The 22,005-nt window shown below is 41.2% G+C and overlaps 1 protein-coding gene across 4 annotated transcripts in view; it reads left to right on the top strand.

The window, feature by feature from the left end:
• Positions 1–22,005, top strand: part of NCEH1 (neutral cholesterol ester hydrolase 1) — a 64,108-nt gene that overhangs the window by 17,777 nt on the left and 24,326 nt on the right. Inside the window, exon 2 of one of the 4 annotated variants that reach the window (XM_073803906.1) lies at positions 21,757–21,839. The exons of the other annotated variants lie outside the window; for them this stretch is intronic. The gene's annotated coding sequence lies outside the window, so the exon portion shown is untranslated. The remainder of the gene's footprint in view (positions 1–21,756; positions 21,840–22,005) is intronic. 4 annotated transcript variants of the gene reach the window in all.

The following is a 22,005-nucleotide window of genomic DNA, read 5'->3' as shown; positions in this document are numbered from 1 at the left end:
GGAACTTGAACCAAGTCCTAGAGAGCACTGAGGCAGGAGCAACCGTCTGAGGAGTGAGTTGGACAGGGTGTCACAGAGGAGGGTGCATTTGAGATGGACACTGAAGGAGGAACTGGAATTTGGTCAAGCGGGAGAAATTCCATTAGCAAATGGAGCCCTGCAGTGCAGCCTTCTGTTATCTTTGAGGAAAGTAAATACTTCATGGGCAAGACAGACAAGGTTTGTAGGCAAAGGTGTGTACAGGGAAGTAGTGTATAGGAATATGAATAGGTATAAGGTGTGTTTGAGCAGTAGGTGGATGTCAGACAGTGGAGAGTTCTTTAAGTTCTATAATCTCTGGCTATCACAGCCACTTAAAATTTTTTCCCATAGAAGCATATTTCCTTTAGTAAATTAGAGGACTGGATTATTTTATATACTATAACAGGTACATAATTATGCTATAGAAAATTTAGAAAATAGAAAAATTCACCTACTCTAACTGTAACACAGCCACCATTTGCTTTTTGTTATATTTCCTTTCAGTCTCTCTTTTTGTGTATATGTTGTCTTTTGGTAGATGCTGTCATATTATACAACTTTATGCACAACTTAATTTACTTGTCATTTTACCAGAAGGATATACCACATTATTACTGCATAGCATTCCTTTCTCTTTGTAATGGACGTATCAAAGAGCAGGTACCATTTTTAACATGACTATTTCCCTATTACCAGAAACTTAGACTGTTTAGTTTCTTGCTATTATAAGTAATGTTATAGTGAACATATTTGTGTCTATAATCTTTTTTGCTTTTAGGATTTTTCCTCAAGAGATTCCCCCAAATTAGAACCACTAGATCAAAGAGTATAAATATTTTTGCAGGTCCTCCTTCTTATTTCCAAGTTATTTTCCTATTTATATGATTAATAGCAATGTGAGAAAATGCCAGTTGTGCTATATTCTTTCCAGCGTGAACTGCTGTAATTGATTTTTTAAAAAACTTGTTAATTTAATAGCTTGCATGGATACCTTGTTTAATTGTAATTTCTTTGAAAACAGTTGACATTAGAAGTTTTGTTCATTCCTTCAATGACTATTTATTGCATATGTATTTTGTATCAGCTCTACTCTAGGGAAAAAGTGGTAAACAAGTGTAATTCCTGCTCTCACACTATATATTCTTACATTTAAAGAAACTTTCATTTAAAAAAAAATACTTGAGAGGTAAAATATTTTTTAAAAACTCATACAGCTGGTAAGCGACTAAGAAGGAATTTTAACCTAGTCTCTTATTTTCAATCCCTTGGTCTTTCCAATCTGCTACGCTACCCTTCAAAGGGAAATATAGTGACTTGTTAGTAGAGTGCCTGTTCCTCCAGGTATCTTCCTCTAAGCTTTAATCTAATGATGATGCCATCGCTAATACTCAGAACTTGTCTAAAATATATATATTTTACATTTTATTTATTTATTTTTGGCTGCGTTGGGTCTTTGTTGCTGCGTGTGGGCTTTCTCTAGTTGCAGCAAGTGGGGGCTACTCTTCGTTGCAGTGCGGGGGCTTCTCATTGCGGTGGCTTCTCTTGTGGAGCATGGGCTCTGGGCGTGCGGGCTCTAGAGTGCAGACTCAGTAGTTGTGGCACATGGGCTTAGTTGCTCTGCGACATGTGGAATCATCCCGGACCAGGACTCGAACCCATGTCCCCTGCATTGGCAGGTGGATTGTCAACCACTGTGCCACCAGGGAAGCCCTAAAATGTTTTTTAGGAAATTTCATTCCAAGCCATTTCTTGTGGTGCATGTCAACGTCATTCTCATTACTTTATAATCTCATCTTGTTTATGAACGAAATGTGATCCTCAGCTTCATCACACACCTTGTTATCTAGAGGAACTTTGGCTTTTCCAGAAATCAAATCCAACTTCAGGGAAAGAGGATTTGTCCCCATTAAGGGTATACAGAGGAGTGAACCAAGGTCTCTGAAAGCAGTTATAAAAAAATACTTTAGTCAGTATTCTTAGTCAGTTGGATCACACATGTGAACTCCCTACTTCTTTGCAAGGGTTAACATTTACATGCTATGGAAGCTGCTTTCGTGTTTGGTTTGTGTGAGGACTGTCAGCTTCCACTCCTGCTGGAGTTATAGGGCCCTGCATGTCCAGAGCACCTGTGGGTTATTACCAAGTGTTTAACACATCTGTCAACTTCAAGGAAAAGGGCCAGTGACCCTTAGCACAGTACTGGGCACCTATCATTGTAACACCCAGTTTTAAATAGCCCACTTCCTGGTATCCTTGGGGTGGAGGGGAGAAGAAGGACGTAGCATTTAGGCAGCTTGGACCTTCTTTCATACTCATATCATATGTCATATCATATTATAGTCTCTTTAACATATTTTCCTTTTATCTTCTTACTCTAACCCAGCTAATTGTCTCAGAAAAGTTAGTCTTTACCCCCCATTTCTTTTGTGATCTCTCAAGAATGACCATAATTACCTCTAACAAGACTATAGTCAAATCAAGGAAAAGGAAATCTGTGTGGTTTTAAAGGAAAATAATTTTTTTTATTAAAGTATAGTTGATTTACAACACTGTATTAGTTTCAGGTATACAACAAAGTGATTCAGTTATATATCTACTATATATTTTTTTCAGATTATTTTCCATTATAAGTTATTACAAGAAATTGAATATAGTTCCTTGTGTTATATAGTAAATCCTTGTTGCTTATCTATTTTACATATAGTAGTTTGTATCTGTTAATCCCATATTCCTATTTTATCCTTCCCCCCGCCCTTTCCCCTTTGGTAACCGTAAGTTTGTTTGCTATGTCTGTGAGTCTGTTTCTGTTTTGTATATACCTTCATTTGTGTTATTTTTTAGATTCCATATATAAGTGATATCATATATTTGTCTGACTTACTTCACTTAGTATGATAATCTCTACGTCCCTCCATGTTGCTGCAAATGGCAATATATCATTCTTTTTTATGGCTGAGTAATATTCCATTGTACGTATGTATTACATCTTCTTAAACCAATCATCTGTTGATGGGCACTTGGGTTGTCTCCATGTCTTAGCTATTATAAACAGTGCTGCTATGAACATTGGGGTGCATGTATCTTTTTGAATTAGAGTTTTTGTCTTTTCTGGATATATGCCCGGGAGTGGGACTAGTGGGATCTCAATTCCCTGACTGGAGATTGAACCTGGGGTACAGCAGTGAAAGCCCAGAATCGTAACTGCTAGGCCACTAGGGAACTCCCTATTTTTAGTTTTTTAAGGAACCTCCATACTGTTGTCCATAGTGGCTGCACCAATTTACATTCCCACCAACAGTGTAAGAGGATTCCCTTTTCTCCACACCCTCTCCAGCATTTATTATTTGTAGACATTTTGGTGATAGCCATTCTGACTTGTGTGAGGTGATACCTCATTGTGGTTTTGATTTACATTTCTCTAATAATTAATGACATTGAGCATCTTTTCATGTGCCTGTTGGCAATCTGTATGTCTTCTCTGGAGAAATGTCTATTCAGTTCTTCTGCCCATTTTTTGATTGGGTTGGTTTTTTTTTGATATTGAGTTGTATAAATGCTCTGTATATTTTAGATATTAACCCCTTGTTGGTTGCATCATTTGCAAATAATTTCTCCCATTCTGTAGGTTGTCTTATTGATGGTTTCCTCTGTTGTGCAAAAGCGTGTAAGTTTGATTAGGTCCCATTTGTTTCTTGTTTGCTTTTATTTCTTTTTCCTTGGGAGACTCATCTAAGAAAATATTGCTATGATTTATGTCTGAGAATATTTTGTCTATGTTCTCTTCTAGGAGTTTTATGGTGTCATGCCTTATATTCTTGCCTTCTTTGTCATAGATTAACTGACTGTAGGTGTGTGGGTTTATTTCTGGGCTCTCTATTCTGTTCCATTGATCTATATGTCTGTTTTTGTGCCAATATCATGCTGGTTTTTGTTTTTTGTTTTTTTTGTGGTACGTGGGCCTCTCACTGTTGTGACCTCTCCCGTTGTGGAGCACAGGCTCCAGATGCGCAAGCTCAGCAGCCATGGCTCACGGGCCCAGCCACTCTGTGGCATGTGCAATCTTCCTAGACCGGGGCATGAACCCATGTCCCCTGCATTGGCAGGCAGACTCTCAACCACTGCGCCACCAGGGAAACCCCACCATGCTGTTTTGATTACTGTAGCTTTGTAATATTGTCTGAAGTCTGGGAGGGTTGTGCCTCCAGCTTCATTCTTTTACCTCAGGATTGCTTTGGCAATTCTGGGTCTTTTGTGGTTCCATATAAATTTTAGGATTATTTGTTCTAGTTCTGTGAAAAATGTCATGGGTATTTTGATAAGGATCACACTTAATCTGTAGGTTGCTTTGGATAGTATGGACATTTTAACAACTTTAATTCTTCCAACGTAAGAGCATGAGATACCTTTAAGGGAAAATCATTTTTAAAAAGAAACAAGTGCATCAACCTGTGCAGTCCTTGGGAGGACCCATAACTCCCATTCAGAGTCTCTATAATCCCCATTGCCATCACCTTCTAATTAAACTGCTTCTATGCATCACTGTAATTTAAAATGTAAGATGAAAACAAAAAAAGCCAAATATTTCTAATTTTATGCCTTAGTTTTGTTATTATTGTCCAGGTTTGGGGATAGAGCATTGTCAATTACACACATTGTCTGTCTAAAAAAGTGATCTGACTTTCTCAAACAGCAAGCGTGAGAGCTACAGATTGACATGCAGATATTATTTTTGGTCCACACTGCTTATTAAACATTTAAAAATTCATTGCCAACATCTAAAATTCAAAATATCTCACACAATAATCTGGACTTCCTATTTTTTGAAAAATCAGATCATCTGACAGCACTGGGCCAGACTTTCCACATCACAGAATCACCTGGGGAGCCCCACAGCTTCTTCCTTATTCAGGGCATTGTTTTTCCAGTTTGCTGCAAGCCTCCCCACTCCCTGATGTTTACACCTGTTTTACTCATTTGCATGAGCAGCCCTGGCCCCTGAAGGCATGAGTTTATGACCTATGTTCTACAATTAACACTCATTTAATGTTTCATATAATTAACAAGTATGTTTCATTTTGCACAAGTGTTCCAAAAGGTTCCTATGCTTGAATGGTTCAGAATCTATTTGGGGAAACAAGACATAATTGCATAGCCAATAAAGTCATAACAAGAGCATAAACCTAGAGATATCAGGACTCAGTAAATACATGGGTAATTTTCAAATGGGCAGTGGAGTTAACAAGGGCTGTAAACTCCAAGATTGACTGGAATGACCTTGGGAGGGTTAAGATCAAAGCTGTACCTTAAAGAGTGGGTCAGAATAGCATTGCAGGGAGGCTAGGGGAAGGGGATGGGGGGAAGAAAAGAATAAAATATGTACAAAAGCAAGTTGATAAGAATGAGCATTTGGGGGAACTATAAGCAGGCCTGTGAGTTTAGTTGGATAAAGGAGCTGTTTAGCAGAGTATGGGCTGCCCTCATCAGTGAATACTATCTGGCATCCATCCTTTAATTCTTCCCATCGTTATCTATTCACTTTACAGTTGTTCTGGAAATGCCCACACCAAAGGCAGCAAGCAATTTGTGCAAACACTTGGCCCACCACTGGACCATGCAAAGCATGTTATCCACTCTCTTAAAACTCCTTCTTTGTGTTACTGCTTCCTAGCTCTCCCTCCCTCAAGAAAATATGGAGAGGAGACCTTGATTCCTGGCCTAGTAAGGTCTCTAGAATCAACTAGGAAAACTTGGAGAAAATGAAAAGGAAGCACAGAGAGGAAGGAAGGGCAGTTTGACATGCACCAGCAAATTTTTGGAGAGGCCCACGTTCACCTAACTCTTACCTAGAGACTAAGGCCCCCATCTGGAGAGTCTTACCCTCAAATTGCCTCCATGACATTTTGCTCAGGACTTGTACCTCTAATTCCCTAGAAACCCCTGAGAAAGATCCTTACGATGGCTTTGCGTGCCTGTGTCCCAGTGTTTAGTGTTGCACAAAAGTTGTATAACCGAGTAAACCCAGCCCAGTCCTATGTTGAATGGATGTAGGATCAAGCTGAAATAATATGATCAAGCATCCACCCTTCTCATCTCCCCTCACAGGCATACACTACATGAACATTTGTAGTCCATCCCGGGACAAAGGGTTGGATCTTGAGTGTGCTGAAGACCAGAAAGAATTGGATCCAGCAGAGGGGAAATAATACTTAAAGAGTAGGCCCTGGCCTGAGACTCAGAGCTGGATTGGAACCCTGGCTCTGGCCCCAAAATAGAGTAGGACCCTGGTCAGTCATTCAAATGCAGATTCAGTTTTGATTGTAAAACAAGGGGGGTGGACTAGGCAAGGCCTTCCCCAATCAGTTTTAAGGGAATTTAATAGGTGGAAAAGATGAATGACTCAGCAGAGTTAAATAAATTTCTCGTTTTCTTTTGGGATTGTCAGTGTCTTTAAAAACCTGATGTGCACTGTGAATCTCTGAGAAAAGAATTGATATGCAGCATATCCTAAGCTTAGTTGATCACACGATCACAGAACCCTTCACTCTTTGTCCTCTGTGAAATCATCACCTCAGAACTGCTGCTCCATAGAACTCAGTTTGGGAAAATGTGCTCTGTAGTTTTCCTTTCAGATCTCACATGCTAATATTCTAAGTATGTAAAGAGGCAACAAAGGCCTAGAAAGCCAGAGGTATCAAAGAGAGCTCAAGAATCATGTCTTTGGACAGTTCTGTAAAGATTGCAGATGGTGAGGATTTAGGAGGATGCTGTTGAAACAGGGATGCTCTAGCTGTAGTTCTGGGAGGCAGATGGAATGGTAAAGTGGGAGGGTGGAATTAAAACAACAAAAATAAGTGTAGAGTTAAGCAATTTTGCTAAGAAGGGGAAGCAAAAAAAAAGGTTAGGGTCTCAGAAACTTTGAGGTAAATTGAAACTTTTTTCCGTAGAGATGTAGTCAAAGAACCTGGGACTAGGACTCTGTTGACCTGAGTTGTGGTCCAAACACGTCAGTAACTGGATGATTTGGAACTTGTCACCCCACCTCTCTGTGCATCAGTTTCCTCAGTTTTCAAAGAAGACAGTCTATATGCATAGGCCCTTAATATGTTAAAATTATATGACTTTATTGGCATCTAGTTTAAGTTAGTAAGGATTGAGTCCTTCAGAAAGGGATTTGGCGAGAAAGATGTATGAGTAAATGAGAGCAGAGACCTAGATTAGAGAGAATTAGGTCAACAGAGGCCCTTTACAAGTTCCACAGGGATGGATCTTTAATGGTACTCTGTGAAACAGTGTGTTCCAAGTCCTGGCACTTCTCTGCAGCATTGCACATAGACTAGATGGTATCTGTTCAGTTGGCTTTTTAATGTTAATGTGGTTTAATTTCCCAGCTAAACCCACCAGACATTTGAACTAGATGAGTTGTCATTAACTCTGCTGAAGAATTGATTTACTTGATTAACTTTCACCCTGATTTATTGAGTTGGCCAAAAAGTTCGTTCGGGGTTTTCCGTAAGTTACGGAGAACCCCGAACGAACTTTTTGGCCAACCCAATATGTTTTTTCTGTTAGTAGAGTTTCTGGATAATGACAGTTTAGTGAGCCATTGCCAATTTTCATTGTTTGTAGTCTTGTGACGTTTTCTACATTTGATTTTCTTGGGTATTTGCTAAGGTAAATTTAGTTTTAGTAATTTCATAATTATGAGACATGATAATGTATATCTTGGTAAATAGTTTAGGTATATGAGAAGTACCACTGTATTTCTTTTTCAAGCATTAAACACATACTTCTAAGTGTGGTTATGGACACCCATTTGTTCCACAAGTGTTTGTTGCACGTGTACTGAATGCCATGCAATGTACTGGAGATGAAGCAGTGCACAAATGCATTGTTATTATCCTTACAACCTGTGTTGACAGGTATCTAGCTTCAAAGAACTGTTGCCTATGCAAACATTCACTCCCTAATTCATTTTTATTTAATGATTCTATTCATTTTGTGTTATAAAAGAATGATAAAGTGGCAACTTTCAGGGAAGCATTGACGGAAAGAAAATATGCTTAGTCACCTTATTTATCCAATACTCAGAAAGACAGGAAGAACATGTTTGACAATACTAGGTTTTATTAATACCACAGTGGTAAATAACCTTATGTTTATTTAAAATAAATTTCTGAGTCACTCGCAATTCAAAACCCACAAAGAAGCTGAGTCTTTTTTTTTTTTTTTTTTTTTTTTGCGGTACGTGGGCCTCTCACTGCTGTGGCCTCTCCCGTAGCGGAGCACAGGCTCCGGATGCGCAGGCTCAGCGGCCATGGCTCACGGGCGCAGCCGCTCCGCGGCATGTGGGATCTTCCCGAACCGGGGCATCGGCAGGCGGACTCTCAGCCGCTGCGCCACCAGGGAAGCCCAGAAGCTGAGTCTTTAAGTTAAATGCACTCTTCCTGAGAATTCTTAGCTGCTGCGTCTATCCTTGAACAGTAACGTTTTATTATTTACGATTCAGTATCTACACAGCAAAATAATGAAGGTGCAGCTAATGCAAGCAAACTTAAATCTTTTCTGCTTCTGAGCTGGGGGCGTGGCCACACACTTGGATTGGTGGTTTCCCTGGACTCGTTAACAATAATGTCTTGATCTCCATCCAACACAACCTTCTTCGAATCCATCACTCCCTTCTGAAGTGTAAAGCTGATGATCTCTGGGTTACAAAAGACAACATTTTTCTTGGGTTCTGCTTTTTCTGCACTAGGAAATTTCAGGGCTGCAGGCGGTGAAGAATTAAGCATCAAAAACATGTTCAGTTTTGGCTTGGTGTTCCACGGGTAGCATGCTGTTATGATGAATGGGTTTCAAAATGAAAATCTTTACCTTGTACCTACTTGACAACCTTTAAAAGCCTCAATTTCCAATCCTCCCAGAAGAGATCACGAAAAGGTCATCTCAAGAGTAAATCTTCTCCCACAGCTTTGGATATATTTATTGTGTTCAAATGAGAGTCAAATTTAAAACTAAGGGGCTGGCCAGGATCTGACTGCTTCCATTTCATGTATTTTAGGAATGTCTGACTGGGTTCACGTATTTTAATGAAAAACCTGGGCGTTTCTTAAGTTCACCAATACTTAAAATGCTTTAGTATTTGTTTTTTTTTTTTTTCCCTTAGTTTTCTTTCTCCTCTTCAAGCTCTGCCCTTTCTTATTTCTCTGGGTCATCAGACACTTCAGAGTGGGGATCCTGACCATTAAATACACCTCGTTATCATCTTCTTCATCTTCCTCCTCCCACCTCTTTGACCCCTTTAGGGGTTCATCCCTGTCCCTCCATTTCGCCTGTGGGCTCGTGGATCTTGGCAAATGAGACCTTAGAGATGTCATTGTACTTGTTTCCCAGGGACTGAAATTCCTTCAAATATGGCTTCTATCTGATCTTGTTGCTTCTGCAACTTCTGGAGGGCAAGGACTGGGCTGTTCACAGAGCGCATCAAGCTCTCACGGAAGCCGTTTTTAGGCCTGGTACGTTCTCCTCCGGGGCCTGGGGCTCCTCTTGCAGGTGACCAGTGCACCCTGAGTCCCCACTGTGCTCCGGCTGTTGTGCCACCGCCTCTTCCACCGTCTGGCTCGCCTCTGGGGGTCCTTTGTTCCCTGAGTCTGGGGTGTTAGAGAAGTGGCAAAGGGGAGGGGTGGCATTTGTGAGGGCCCAGCTGCAGGGAGAGAAACTGGGCCATGCCTGGGAGGGGCTGGAGGGGGCAGGCCTGTGACCGGAGCTCCTGTACAAAAGGAGGCTGGGGAGTAGAAGCCTCCCCTGTCCGGCAGCTTTGAGGCACATCTAACTCCCCCTCTGTATCCATTCATCTCTGAGCACCAGCTGCTTGGATATGCAGATTTCTTCAAATGGGTTCCTACTCTCAAAGAGTTGATGGGAGAGCAGGACACAAACCAACCCTCACACTGAGAAAGGAGAGGTGCAGCAATGGAGATACGTTCAAGCCACATCTTGACACACAGACTGTGACACACAGAACACAGAGAGATCATTTCTGTGCCGAGGAGGGTACAGTCAGGGGGTCCTTTACAGAGGAGGTGTCTTGAAGGATAAGGGGGAGTTCAGAGGAGGGATCATTCAAGCCTGAAGGAAGCCAGTGTGGTCCTTCAGACGTTCCACTGTGGCTTGTCATCGCAAGCCCCGCCCTTAGCAGCATTGTCCCAGGACTTTGACCCATTGCTGTTGCAAAGAAAATCAGTCACAACAAAAACTGCCTAATGAGAGACTGTCTCACACTTTGAAGAGTATAGGCCAGTGTTTCTCAACTCTAATGTGCAAAAGAACCACCTGGAGAGATTCCTGGCTCCCACTCCCAGAGATTCTAATTCAGTAGGCAGAGGTAGGGCACAAGAATTTGTACTCAGATGCTGCCAGTCTGAAGAACACCCTTTGAATAATCTTGGACTGGACAACTTGCCTGATTGTGTAATGGTGATAATAGAAATAAGAGACAAAAGAACTAGTTCTCAATGACCTTCTCTTAAAAACAGGTGAATTTTTAAACTGAATAACTTACTAACCTATTGTTTTGCCAAACTCCTTTAGTGTCTTCATTTGGGATTTATATCTTTTAGTGGAACCAGACTTTTGCTTCCCTAGGTTTTGTGCCTGGGATTGAAAGGGAGGGGTGCATGGAGAGGAAGAATAGATGTTCTTAAAAAGTACCATGAAGAGAGATGATTCAAAGTCATATCATAGATATGGACTATTTTTCTTATGATGGTATATCTAACCTATAAGTTCACCTTAGGACAGCAATACAGTCAGTCCTCGGTTTCCACCGTTCCTCACCTGGATGGATATTCTATGCTTCAAGCCCTGGATGTAGAGAGCCTACTGCATTACGCCACTTTATATAAGGGGCTTGAGCATCCACGGATTTTTGTATATGCTGGGGGTGGTGGTGCTGGAATCAATCCCCCACTGGTAACAAGGGACCACTATAGAGTTATCTCATCTGTTATACAGATATTTTGACTTAGACTTAATATGTTATACATTAAACACATTAGATTGTTGTGGATCATGATTAAATGTTTGTAAGGAGTAAATTGTTTCAATTTCCTGAATCTGTTAAATCGAGAAGCCTCTCCTGGGGTAAAAGTAAAACCTCCATCATTGGGGACTCCAGATTCTATCCCAACAGCCCTGCCTTCTGCTTTCCTTCTTGAGCCTGGTGGTCCAGCCTGTCTCCTAATGCCTCAGGCCAAGGAGTGACTGAGCTGTATTAACTTGATACTGCTGGCTGTAGAAATTCTAATTGCTGTCAACACTGGCTTTTGCACTGATGCCAATTTTCTTAGTCACTGTTTACATTGGCAAACTGGTCCTGCTAGCCAGCTCAGCAGATCTCCTGGCAAAGAGAGTATGTAGCTGGTAGGGTAGAGTTTGGGATACATTTCATGACCTTCTTCCCCTCTCTACCCTGATTTTACACTTTTTACTCCTAAGTGTTCAAAACCTGTGTGATGGGAGAAACTCAGCTTTAAACAGTAGTTTGATTGTTGATTTTCTTCTGAGCTCTGAGTAATAACATTCAGAGTGATGGGGCAGCCAGCTGGGCTTTTGGGTACTCGTACTCACTTTGTAACTTGGAGCTTTACGATCCTGGGCAAGGCATTTAACTTCTCTAAGCCTCAAATGAGCAAAAAATGAGTGTAATACCTGTTCTTCCTATTTCACAGGTCCTTGTGAAATTCAAACAAGTGAAAGCTCAAATGGTCATAAACTGTAAAGCATTGTACAAAAGAGTAATTATTATAAATATTGTAATTTATTATGTATTTTATAGAGTATGTATTAATTTATTATAATCACATTCTGAATGTGCCAAAGGGGTCTTAATTTATTATAATTATCATCTGAATGTGTCTCTTCAGACATGAGTAGATATCTATAAAAATCACTTGCCTTTTATCTTTTGGGTTTATATACCATTTAATAAACATTTTTTCAAAGAGACATCTAATTTGCTGCTTTCTCCACTTTACATAGAGCAGAAGATTAACTCAACTCCTGGAGTATCCTGTGTAACACACTTGTGAAGTCAGGCAGAGGGCATGAGTGGGCAAGCTCTGAACTGCCGAAAGCAGAAGGGAGTTTAGGAGGTTTTGTTTAGAAGTTTAATTCTTTTGTGCTGCCTTGATTCAGCTGCTATTTGGAACACTCAGATGAAGACAAATGCTGCTTGTCCTGACAGTGGAGGCTTTTTGCAGCTTGAGTAGCCTCATGAAGGACATTTGTTTATGACCATGTACATGGGACACTGGAAAAAACTTTGATCTCCAAGCCTCAGACCTTGCCCCAAGGAGCTCACAATCTAGTTATTGCTATTGTAGGTAACAGAGATGTGAGTACAAAAGAACTCTAATTTTTTTAATCAGCTGTCACGTGCGTGTCTATGGAAGGTAAAGGGGAGTAAGATAGGAAAAAGACTGAGACAGGTGTTAGCAGAGAAGGCTTGAGAGAGAAATGTGCTGGTGAGGAAGAGCTGGAGGACAGGGGCAGAGGGGAGTGCCTTCTCAGCTCAGAGTGGTCAAGGCTAAGCTGCTGATCCTGGGAGAGTCATGTGTCCCTTCTGGGCCTCAGTTTCCCTTTGTGTAATATGGGAGACTAAAGGGTCATTCCAGATGTAAAAATCTTCCAGTTTTCTGAAGTAGGTTTGAGAATCAATTGACTAGTGAATGGCTATAGAGGATGATGGCTGAAGGTTCTGGAGCCAGAGGGGGTTCAAATCCAGCCCACCACTTTATGCCTATGTGACGTTGGGTGATTCACTGGAGCACTCTTGGTCTGAGGCTCCAGACTAAGAACAATGATTGGCAGAGAGCAAATGTCAGTACATGTGAGCTCTTATCCCCCTTGAACATAGGAGGCTTTTGGAGCTAAGCAAGTACGTTGGCAATACAGAAACCGTCGTCTGTGTGATAGTAAAAAAATAAACAAAAAAGTTGAGGGACTGGAAAGGGACAAGCCTCTCCTTTTTGTGTTCCCCCAGGTTGAATTGCAGTGAGAGAACACACTGAAGGCTTTAGGGTGAAGGCGTTAGGGTGTCAGATCCCTTTGAGAGCTCTTGCCTTTCTCTCTTCTAGATTACCTTATTAGTGAGTGGTGGTGAGGTTCTCCTCAGGTTTACTTTGTAACTTATAATAAAATCTTCCATAGAGGACTAAACAAGTATGAAATTGTAATAGAGCAATCTCGTCAGAGAACCCTACTGTTACATAATCATATTTGTGCTTCACAGTTTGGCTTCATAATTCCCTCCAGTGCTTTGCTCTATGGAGAGAGTGCCCTGCACAGAACTCTTTTGGTCCCTGACTATTCTCAGAGTGTGAGCCAAAAGGTTTACTTTATAAAAATAATGCTGACTAGAGGAAATAAGGGAGAAAGGTCAACTATAAGAAGGGTCCTTAACTGGATGGGGATCTACCAAAGGGCTGAGCAAGAATCCTGCCAATTCTGGGCCTCTGGAGAGAGGGGACAACAATAGATAACGTGGATTTACTCCTCACGTGCACTCTTTTTTACTCCTTTATCTGGGAAACTTGGGCCCAGACAACTGGGGAAGCTTGCTCAGGTCACGTAGCTAATAAATGATGGAGCCAGGACTTGGCCTTGGGCTCTGTCCAAATTCTGTGCTCTTGTCTCTCTATCATATTTTGTTAAGCCTTTCTGCCCTTGCTCAAAGAATCTCAAGGCAGGATAATGAAAAGTGATTCTTCACAACCTTTTCTTCTGAGGAAGCCTTGAATATGGGGTTTACGTCACTTAAAGGGCTCTGCTACCCAGAAGTCCTTATATAGCTCTCAGTTTAGGAACATGCAGCTGATGATTCAGCCTGGTTCCAAGCTACTGTGAGACTGACTTTGTGAGTTACCAGAGCTGAGCTAGGGTAGCAGGACTTCATTACAGGACAGACTGAAGTGCTACGAAGCCCTGACATAAGCAAATAAAAAGAGGTAACATTATGAGAACTTACGTACTAAGTTCTATGCCAGGTATCCTTTACAAATCACTATAAAATATAGGTATTATGATCACCCCAATTTTACAGATGAAGAAACTGAGGCATAGAGAAGTTTGTGACTTGCCCAGAACTACCCAACTAGCAAGTATCAGAGCCAGGATTGAGCCTTGGCTGACTGCCTTTATCATCCACACCCTAAAATGCTATGCTATGCTCTGGATGAGTTGGGGATGGGGAAGGATGAAGTAGAGGCAGTGGAGTGCTCTCTGGGGGTGCGGCGTGGGGAAACGCTGATTTGGAGCTATTGCTGATTTCCATGATATAAATACCCACCCTACCCCCATGGTCACCTTCAAGCTACTGACCTGATGTCAACTGACTTGTACATTTAACAGTTGGTTTTCGTGACATGGCAAGAGCTGGCTCCAGCACAGAACTGAAGGGTATTGCCAAAGAGAATAGCAGGTACTGAAAAAAATTGAGTTATGCAAGTTATGCCTGGGTACGTTTGACTCTAGAGAACTAGAAAGCACAAGGGGTGGGGTAGTGAGAAATAGGGCTGAAATGTAGAGAGGGACCAGACTGCAATGTGAAGTTCAGATTTTTTTTCTGTAGGAAACTGGAAGTCAGTGAAAGTTTTTAAGCAGCCAGGTATTGTGATCAGTCTTTTAGGATAAGAACTCTGACAGCAGTATGGAGCAGGTTATAGAGAAAGAAAGCGCTATCTAGAATTCAAGTTAGTAGGCAAATAATGGAAATAATGAGCATCTAATCAAGGCAGCTATGGGAGTTGGGGTAGAGTCTTAGGGTAGAACTAGATTCAGAAAATGTTGGCAGGTAGAGTTGACATGAATTGATGATTGATTAGATATCATGTGAGAGAAGGAAGGAGCTGAAGAAAATATTAAGATTTCTAGCTTGGAAGCTAGATTTACGGTCAGTTCATTAATTGAGAATTTAATGGAGTGAGTTGCTGAGTCAGGAGTGGAGAAGCAAGTGTAGAACATGTTCATTTTGAAGAGCATATAGGCTATAATCCTGGAGATGGTTGGAAAAGTGAACCCAGAGCTTAAGAAAGACAGATCATGGATGGGAGATGTGGAAGTCATCAGCCTATGGATAGAGCTCATAGCCATTTAATTTATCAGGCTGCTAGTAAGCACTTCCTATTTGCCACGCATTATGGCATGGTGGCACATTGGTCTGCTCAGGGAAAGCAGGAATTATGTAGCTGAATAAAATAAAAAATGGAACCTTGGGGAAAACCATCATTTACAGGGCCAAGGGAGAGGAAAGGAAGAAACAATCAATTAAAAACCCAAAAGAAAAAAAGGAGGAATTAATTATTAGCATGGCAAGAGACTACAGAAGTTCAGGAGGAAGAGAGCTTCAAGAAAGAGCAAGTTGGGCTTCCCTGGTGGCGCAGTGGTTGAGAGTCCGCCTACCGATGCAGGGGACGCGGGTTCGTGCCCCAGTCCGGGAGGATCCTGCATGCCGCGGAGCGGCTGGGCCCGTGAGCCATGGCCACTGAGCCTGCGCGTCCAGAGCCTGTGCTCTGCAATGGGAGAGGCCACAACAGTGAGAGGCCCACGTACCGCAAAAAAAAAAAAAAAAGAAAGAGCAAGTTATTAAATGCTCACCAAGTAGGTCATTGGTGTTGGCAGTGGGGGTCATAGTGTCATTGGTGAACCTAATAAGTCCAGTTTCATCAGAGATATGGGGCTGAAAGCCAGATTGTAATGGGTTGCCTTCAAAGAGGGTAGTCTTTGAAAAGTCACTGTCTTCTCTAGGGTAAAGGCAGAACTGACTCAACAGAAATCAAGTTCTATTTAGAGGCAGATCTTCTCTGCTTTCCTCCCTGCTTCCTATACACTCCTCTCTTACAGCTTCCCCCAAGTCTAACCCTTCCTTCTGTTTTCTATATCCTATCTCCCCTTCATCCTCCAGGATCGTAATTCACACATCATTTCTTTTCTCCTCTGTAACCTTTGTTTCTCCTTGTTCACAGGCTCTTTCCCTAGAAGTGTGCTTAAGTGTCTCTCATCTTGGGAAAAAAAAAAAGGTTTTTCTTTACTGTTTCCCTCAGGCTGTTGTCCTATTGCCTTCTTTATCTCTACAGTGAAAGTACTGCCTATATTCACCGTATCTATTTCTTCACTCCTATATACTTTGCAACCCGTTACAATCTGGCTTCCAGGCCCACATCTCTGACTAAACTGTACTTGTTGGGTTCACCAAGATCCCATGACCCCATTGCCAACACCATTGACCTACTTTTCCTCTCTGCTGGCATTTTTTTTTTTTTTTTTTGCGGTACGCGGGCCTCTCACTGTTGTGGTCTCTCCCGTTGCGGAGCACAGGCTCCGGACATGCAGGCTCAGCGGCCATGGCTCACGGGCCTAGCTGCTTGACGGCATGTGGGATCTTCCTGGACCGGGGCACGAACCCGTGTCCCCTGCATCGGCAGGTGGACTCTCAACCACTGCGCCACCAGGCAAGCCCATGGCATTTAAAAAAAAATAAATGTATTAATTTATTTATTTTGGCTGCATTGGGTCTTCGTTGCTGTGCACGGGCTTTCTCTAGTTGCGGCGAGCGGGGTGGGCTACTCTTTGTTTTGGTGCGTGGGCTTCTCATTGCGGGGGCTTCTCTTGTTACAGAGCACGGCCTCTAGGTGCATGGGCTTCAGTAGTTGCAGCACGCAGGCTCAGTAGTTGCGGTCAGCAGGCTCTAGAGTTCAGGCTCAGTAGTTGTGGTGCACGGGCTTTGTTGCTCTGCGGCATGTGGGATCTTCCTGGACCAGGGCTTGAACCCATGTCCCCTGCATTGGCAGGCGGATTCTTAACCACTGTGCCACCAGGGATGTCCCTCTGCTGGCATTTAACAGCTTGCTCTTTCTTGAAACTCTCTGCCCTGCTGAACTTCTCCAATCTTTGTTTTTTCTTGCCATGATAATAATTACTTCCTCCTCTTTTGGGGGTGGAGGAGGGATCTTTTAATGATCGATTCTTCTCTCCTGCCTGCTATCCCTCTAAAGGATGGTGTTCCCTAAGGTTTCATTTTTATTTTATTCAACTTTAGGATTCCTCCTTTCCCTGAGCAAATTGACTTTCCCTCTTTGGTGCAATTTACCATGTGGCCTAAAGCCTGCCAGCAGAGCCCCATCCTTTCATCAGAGTTGAGTTAGAGATCCAACCCCCAGCAAATAAAGGGATGTTTTTATCCTTGTAATCTGGGTGGGACTAGGAAAGAGGACTTTGATGCCTTCTTATCCTTACTGGAGGAGGGTGATGCTGAACACTTGCAAAGCAAAGTAAGATTGACGGGCAGAAGACTGAAGTGTAGCCCACATGTCCCACAACCACAGACATCTGTGTGCCTTTCCCCACCCTCCTCTCCTTCACCAGCCTACTGATCACTCATTAAACTCATTTCAGTCAGCTACTACTATCTCCAGGCAACCAGATTAGGCCGACTCTGTCCTCTCCTAAGCTGGTTATACTGATACATACCTTTGTACTTTAAGGTACATATCTCTACTTTTTAAGTTTCTACATCATATCATAATCATCTATTATGTCTAGGATGTTCCCACGTTTATATGTTCCTCAAAAATAGGCCATTGTGCTTTGTTCATCCTTGTACCCCCAATGCGTAGAGCAGTCATGACCAAATAGGTACTTAAATGTTGGTCGAATGAATTTGTTGATTTACATAGTGATTCTCAACTTTGCTAGGTATGCAAGGAATTCCTCTAGGAATTTACCTAGAGAGCTGAAAACAATACCTATGCCTTAGGTCACATTCCCAGACATCATTATATAATAGGTGTGGAATGGGACTCAGGCATTGGTAATTTTTAAAAGTTTCCAGGTGATTCTAATATGCTTCCAGCTTTGAGAACCACTGGCTTAAAGGAGTAAAATAAGATACACCAATGCCTGCTATGTGCCAGATGTTTTAATTACATTCGCACAATAACCAAATGAAAGGGGATGAGGTTCGATTTTGTTAACACACGGGAAAAAACTGAGGCTCGGAATGACATAATAACTTTGCATAAACCACAAAGTTGCTAAGAGGCAGGGCTAGGACCTGATTCTGTTACCTTGCATTACCTTTCTATCTTCCCAGGCAGCTTCCCTCCAGTGGTGAGGAATCCATTCAATCTCTTATCAATTCTCTCAGAGGTGGAGCATTGGCCAGCTGGCTGAATTGTGTAACATTAGAAGAAATGTGTGATTAGCTCTATTCGACCTCCAAAAGTGAGGTTGGATTGGAATCAGCCCATGTAAGGACTTGTCTGTGTCACAACTTCGTGTCTTTCACATTTGTAGGATAGTTATGCCTTTTTTTTCTTTTTTCCCTGGGCTGGGCACTCAATCTTGCCTCTGGGTCTCTTTCTCTGAAGGATGGCCATTCCAGTAGCTTCTTGGTCAACCCTTTACAAACCCCCTCTTACCCCTTCCATCTCTGAAATGAGCCTATAATTCTAATTTTTCTTTCCAGGTCACTTGCAATTTCTTTAAGGTTCTGATGCTAACAGTGTTTCTCCTTCTACAAGTTCTATATGATATATATTTATTACAAAGAGAACTAAAAAAATCACTTAGAGTTTTTGGAGAACTTTATAATATCTCAAATTCATTAGAAGATATGCTGGGATCTTACAAGTTAACCATAAATTACAAGTTCACATAAAAGTTACTGATAGCCAAAAGCAAGTCAAGTTGTTCTAAACATTTAATTTGTAAATTTTAATAAATTAAGCAAACATTCTCTAAATACTCTAGTTAGTCTTAATTAACAGTAAGTTAGACCTAAATATTGTCAAGTTTGTTCTGTGGGATAAAAACTAAGTAACACTTTCACAATATTAATTATGAGTTGGTAATCATCATAATTAATAGTTACGTAGTGTTTGCTATGTGGCAGGCACTGTTCTAAGTGCTTTCTACATGTTAACTCATTTAATCTTCAGAAAAACTCTGTGAGTTAAGTACTATTATTCTCATTTTATTTTTTATTCCCATTTTTTTTTCATTTTAACATCTTTATTGGAGTATAATTGCTTTACAATGGTATGTTAGTTTCAGCTTCACAACAAAATGTATTCCCATTTGATAGATGAGGAAATTAAGGCATAGGAACATTAACTAAGACATACAACCAGTATGTAGTAGAAATAAGATTCAAACCTAGGCAGTCAAGCTTCCTAGTCTTTGCTCCTAACCAGTTTTCTAGATTTGCCTAACAAAGCTTGGAAATTAGACCAGTTTTGCACATGAGTGAGGAAGACTGATATGGTGCTGTAATTTCTGAGTATCACTTAGCCTGGACTGACACTTTTACCACTTGTCTTAAGCAACCATGAACACAGGAATTCTCTGCAGGTTGGAATGGGAGGCATGAGAAGATCTTGACAAAGCCAAAAGGTTGGTACAGCCATTAAATCTTTAAGGGAGCAGTAGTTGGAATGCAGAGCTAGCAATGACGAGGCTGGTGAAATAATTAGATTATGCCTCCGCAATGTGCCTAAAACTTCTCCTGGCTAGTAGTGATGACTTCCTAATTATGTTAATGGCCATTTTTTTAGTCCTTAGCTTCCTCAAATTGCCAAATAATCAGTCTTTTTAAAAAATTCTTCCAAATTTGACTTTTACTTTCTGATTCACTCTCAGTTTTCCTCTTGCCAATCTCTGGATTTCTCCCTCTAGATTCTTCTTTTCAGCCTGTCAAAGAATGTTTTCCTCCCTGGTCTATTTCTTTGTCACTGTGTTCTGTCTCTTCACTAAATCTCCTGAGTCTTACTACTGTCTGAGTTGTTAACAGTTACCTCTGAGCTCTTCCTCCAGGCCTGACCTCCTTGAATCTCTGACCCTGCATTTGCTATCTGTCTTTTGGACCTATCTACCTAGATGTCCCATTGGCTTTAAATGGAATAATTTTAAAATGGAACTTTTCTTACTTTCCCTGACTGTTCTGCCTGTTTTCTCTGTTTCTCATACTCCAAGTGAGGACCCTCCAGGATCTTTCAATCCTTTCTCTGTGTCCTACCAACCTGATCCCATATACTACTCTGTGAGCAGTTACCAAGGCCTATCAACTCCGTCTCAGTGATCTCTCTTGAATATATTCCCTCCTCTATATTCTCCTGGGGCAGACCTTCATTTCTCTCTTGTGGACAATTGCCAAACTATTATAGCTGTTGCCCTCTAGTCTCTTCTCCCACCAATCTACTGTGTACACCTCAGCTGTATAATTTTTCCCAAAGTATAGTCTCATTAAAGAGTGTCCACTGTATAGCACAGGGAATTCTGCTCAGTATTCTGTAACAACCTAACTGAGAAAAGAATTTGAAAAAGAATAAATACATTTATGTGTATAACTGAATCACTTTGTTGTACATCTGAAACTAACACAACATTGTTAATCAACTATACTCCAATATAAAATAAAAAGTTAAAAAGAATGTCCAAAATCTTTGTTGTTTAACCATTAACAACTAAGAGCATTTCATCTGCCACCACCTTTCCAGCTGCACCTGCAGTAAGACTGGATCATCCTCTACATCAGAAGTTGCAGTTTGTGGCCCTTAGTCCAGATTTGGCCTGCAGGCAAGTTTTGTTTGGTCTGTAACTTAAAAAAAATTTAATCTGAATCAATGCTTTCAAACCAGAGGATTTCCCTTAAAAGTTAAAGTCTTAGAGAAAGTTCAGAGAACTGTGAAAACTTAAAGACAGATGGAAATTTGCGGGAGTCAGGCAAGATTTAAATTCTTAGCTACTTAAGTTCTCAGTCCATCTTTCACCCATCTTTGTATACTTGTAACATGTAGCAGAATCTTTACATACAGTAGGTGCCTAATTAACACTTGTTGAATTATAGTTACTTGACTTTTGATAGTTCCTTGGCGCAAACATTGAGGTTGTTTGTAGAACAAAAGCGCTGCATTAGTGAATCACAGGTGATCTGTACAGTGGTCTTAAGTGAAGGTCATATAATTTGTGCACCAATAGAAAAAAAATAAATCTGCATTTTAAAGTATACTCAAACTTTACAATGTTTAAAAAAATGTGACCATAAATTTTCATACAGGTAAGTGTTTTATGAAATTGTTTTCCTGTAATAGGCAGGAATAGAGCAGAATCTGGAGGGGAGAATTTAAAAGCTGCTTGACAGAATGAAATGGCCATCACTGGAAAAGTTGGGAAACCACTGGCATGGAATGCAAAACTTTGAATGTGAGAAACGAAGCAGGTAGTGAGTTATAATAGATGCTCTAATTATTTAATGTGGTTGGTTCATGTTGAAATTTGACCACATGCTAAGTTGTTGATGTGTATGGAATATCAGAGTACTATGGCTTTTCCCCACCTCTCCCTCCCACTTTGACATGAGCACACAGATGAACTTTTTAGAAAGAAATATTTGACATCTTTTTCACCTGTAGTAATTTCAGAACTTGGTGATCATTGGGGTCCTAGTAACAAATGTACACAATGGGAGAAAATGATCGTCTCAGCTTCCCTGGAAACATTGAGCTCTCTGTCCCTGGGCTCACATTTCTTCATGCAGTGATCTTCCAGATCAGAGGTGTGACAGTAACGATAACCAACTCATAGAAGGCTTGGTATGTGCCAGGCACTGTGCTAGGGGTTTTTACTTTTTTAAGCTTCACAACAGTATTTTGAACCAGTTAGTATGTCATTTCTGTTTTACAGATGAGAAATTGAGGCGCAGAGAGGGTGAAGAACGTGCCCAAGACCCCACTGCTGGAAAGCGGGGGAGCTGGGCTTTTAACCAGGTATTCAGTCTGCAGTCTGTGCTGCTGACTTTGGCTTCCTACCTGCCTCCTAGACTGAGCCTTTTATTGCCGGCTCCCCCTGCCTACACTTGCCTTACTTAGCTTTTCTTCCCATAGGCTTTTGAATTATAACACTTGCCCGACACTTTGGCATCTTGGATTCCTA

This window comes from Tursiops truncatus, chromosome 4 (assembly GCF_011762595.2).
Source record: "Tursiops truncatus isolate mTurTru1 chromosome 4, mTurTru1.mat.Y, whole genome shotgun sequence".
NCBI lineage: Eukaryota > Metazoa > Chordata > Mammalia > Artiodactyla > Delphinidae > Tursiops > Tursiops truncatus.
Note: the sequence above shows the minus strand (reverse complement) of the source record. Positions and strands in the feature narration are given on the sequence as shown.